Below are 3,802 nucleotides of genomic sequence, written 5' to 3'. Positions count from 1 at the left end.
TAAATACCTGCAGACTGCATAATCTTATTCTAAAGCTTATGCCCCCCCCCCTTCTCTAAGTATGTTTCATCCATCCATCCGTCCATTTTCTATACCGCTTATCCTACAGGGCTGCGGGGAACCTGGAGCGTATCCCAGAGGGCATGGGGCACAAGGCGGGGTACACCCTGGACAGGGTGCCAATCCATCGCAGGGCACAATCACACACACACTCACACGCTACGGACACTATGGACACGCTGATCAGCCTACCGTGCATGTGTTTGGACTGGGGAGGAAACTGGAGAACCCAGAGGAAACCCCCGCAGCACGGGGAGAACATGTAGTTTCATCACTCTTTATAACAACATTATTGCTGAGAAACATTACATTTTTTCCAAACAGTAAAGAGACGACAGACGAGTGGTCCATTTTTTCCTTCATGATGTTTATTGTTCTTTATTTATCACAGGCAATAATAATAGTGCACTTTTTATTTGAAGTATAATACAGACATTTCATTTCCTCCTTCATGGTTTTTCTCCCCCCAAAATATTTAATGACTTCCATCGTCATTTGAAAAACATGGTTTCTACTGTGCTGTGGTTTTTTTGGAGGGGTGGGGGGGCATGTAGTTGTAGGGGGGGGATGTAGGTGTAGGGGGGGCATTTAGGGGAGTACAGATTTACAATCTTATCTGATATAATCAATAACAATGACGGCGATAATCAATAATCATAAGTATAGCATGGAGAAAGAACAAAGAGGAGAGTAATGTGTGCTGCTTACAGCGAGTGGGGGGGGTTGGAGGTATGTGTGCAGGGGTTGGGGGTATGTGTGGGGGTATGTGTGCAGGGGTTGGGGGTATGTGTGGGGGGTATGTGTGCGGGGGTTGGGGGTATGTGTGGGGGTATGTGTGCAGGGGTTGGGGGTATGTGTGGGGGGTATGTGTGCAGGGGTTGGGGGTATGTGTGGGGGTATGTGTGGGGGGTATGTGTGCAGGGGTTGGGGGTATGTGTGGGGGTATGTGTGCAGGGGTTGGGGGTATGTGTGGGGGGTATGTGTGCACCGGTTGGGGGTATGTGTGGGGGTATGTGTGGGGGGTATGTGTGCAGGGGTTGGGGGTATGTGTGGGGGGTATGTGTGCAGGGGTTGGGGGTATGTGTGGGGGGTATGTGTGCGGGGGTTGGGGGTATGTGTGGGGGGTATGTGTGCAGGGGTTGGGGGTATGTGTGCAGGGGTTGGAGGTATGTGTGGGGGTATGTGTGCGGGGGTTGGGGGTATGTGTGGGGGTATGTGTGCGGGGGTTGGGGGTATGTGTGGGGGTATGTGTGCGGGGGTTGGGGGTATGTGTGGGGGTATGTGTGCGGGGGTTGGGGGTATGTGTGGGGGGTATGTGTGCAGGGGTTGGGGGTATGTGTGGGGGTATGTGTGCAGGGGTTGGAGGTATGTGTGGGGGTATGTGTGGGGGTATGTGTGCGGGGGTTGGGGGTATGTGTGGGGGTATGTGTTGGGGTATGTGTGCGGGGGTTGGGGGTATGTGTGGGGGTATGTGTGTGGGGGTTGGGGGTATGTGTGGGGGGTATGTGTGCAGGGGTTGGGGGTATGTGTGGGGGTATGTGTGCAGGGGTTGGAGGTATGTGTGGGGGTATGTGTGGGGGGTATGTGTGCGGGGGTTGGGGGTATGTGTGGGGGTATGTGTTGGGGTATGTGTGCGGGGGTTGGGGGTATGTGTGGGGGTATGTGTGCGGGGGTTGGGGGTATGTGTGGGGGTATGTGTGCGGGGGTTGGGGGTATGTGTGGGGGTATGTGTGCGGGGGTTGGGGGTATGTGTGGGGGGCAGGCAGGGAGATTATGATATAAAAAGGACAAAGTATAATAATGAGAGAAAGAGTACATAGATGAGGTATATAAATGGTGATACACATGTGAAGGAGACGATTGAAGAGAGAACTGAATTGTGTGCATGTGTGAGAAGACAGAGTGGAGTACGGTGAGGAGAAGAGAGGAGAAGAGAAGAAATGATAGGAGAGGAGAGAGGAGAAGAGAGGAGAAGAGTGGAGGAGAGAGGAGAGGAGAAGACAAGAGAGGAGAAGAGAGGAGGAGAGAGGAGAAGAGAAGAGAGGAGAAGAGAAGAGAAGAAATGAGAGGAGAGGAGAGAGGAGAAGAGAGGAGGAGAGAGGAGAAGAGAAGAGAGGAGAAGAGAAGAGAAGAAATGAGAGGAGAGGAGAAGAGAAGAGAGGAGAAGAGAGGAGGAGAAATGAGAGGAGAGAGGAGAAGAGAAGAGAGGAGAAGAGAGGAAGAGAGAGGAGGAGAGAAGAGAGGAGAAGAGTGGAGGAGAGAGGAGAGGAGAAGACAAGAGAGGAGAAGAGAGGAGGAGAGAGGAGAAGAGAAGAGAGGAGAAGAGAAGAGAAGAAATGAGAGGAGAGGAGAGAGGAGAAGAGAGGAGGAGAGAGGAGAAGAGAAGAGAGGAGAAGAGAAGAGAAGAAATGAGAGGAGAGGAGAAGAGAAGAGAGGAGAAGAGAGGAGGAGAAATGAGAGGAGAGAGGAGAAGAGAAGAGAGGAGAAGAGAGGAAGAGAGAGGAGGAGAGAAGAGAGGAGAAGAGGAGAGGAGAGAAGAGAAGAGGAGAGAGGAGAAGAGAAGAGGAGAAGAGAAGAGAGGAGAGAGGAGGAGAGAAGAGAGGAGAAGAGGAGAGAGGAGGAGAGGAGAGAGGAGGAGAGGAGAGGAGAAGAAAAGAGAGGGACATTCAGTGGTGGTGATGATGGAGGTGTGGTAGATGTGTGTATAAATTAATTTCATATTCACTCACGGCCGAGTATTCACAACACCTCTCTCCTCACACACACACACACACACACACACACACACACTCACTCACTCGAGGTAACTTCCTCCATGATCAGATGCATGAATTGTGCAGGTTGCAGTGTGTGTGTGTGTGTGTGTGTGTGTGTGTGTGTGTGTGTGTGGAAACAATCAGTCCGAGTCAGTGTTCCACATGTTCAGCTTGTGATTAAGGCATTTCGAGTGTTCAGTAACTCATTAACTCCACACTCTGTCCATCATTCTGTCCTTCACTCCGTCCTTCACTCTGTCCATCATTCTGTCTTTCACTCTGTCCATCACTCCGTCCTTCACTCTGTCCTTCACTGTCCTTCACTCTGTCCATCACTCCGTCCTTCACTCTGTCCATCACTGTCCTTCATTCTGTCCATCCCTCTGTCCTTCACTGTCCTTCACTCTGTTCATCACTCCGTCCTTCACTCCATCCTTCGCTCTGTCCTTCACTGTCCTTCACTCTGTCCATCCCTCTGTCCTTCACTGTCCCTCATTCTGTCCTTCACTCTGTCCATCACTCCGTCCTTCACTGTCCATCATTCTGTCCTTCACTCCGTCCTTCTGTCAGCTGGTCTTCACCTCTCTGTGAGTCCCTGTGCAGGACCAGGTCAGCTTTGTGCTCTTCTGAGGTCTCTCTTCATGATGGTGTTATTGTGTGATTGTGTTATTGTGTGACGGTGTTATTGTGTGATTGTGTTATTGTGTGGTTGTGTTATTGTGTGACGGTGTTATTGTGTGATGGTGTTATTGTGTTATTGTGTGATTGTGTGGTTGTGTTATTGTGTGATGGTGTTATTGTGTTATTGTGTGATGGTGTTATTGTGTTATTGTGTGATTGTGTGGTTGTGTTATTGTGTGATGGTGTTATTGTGTTATTGTGTGACGGTGTTATTGTGTTATTGTGTGATTGTGTGGTTGTGTTATTGTGTGATGGTGTTATTGTGTTATTGTGTGATGGTGTTATTGTGTTATTGTGTGATTGTG

This window comes from Ictalurus furcatus, chromosome 2 (genome assembly GCF_023375685.1).
Source record: "Ictalurus furcatus strain D&B chromosome 2, Billie_1.0, whole genome shotgun sequence".
Taxonomy (NCBI): domain Eukaryota; kingdom Metazoa; phylum Chordata; class Actinopteri; order Siluriformes; family Ictaluridae; genus Ictalurus; species Ictalurus furcatus.
The sequence above is the reverse complement of the archived record's forward strand: the minus strand, read 5'-3'. Positions refer to the sequence as shown.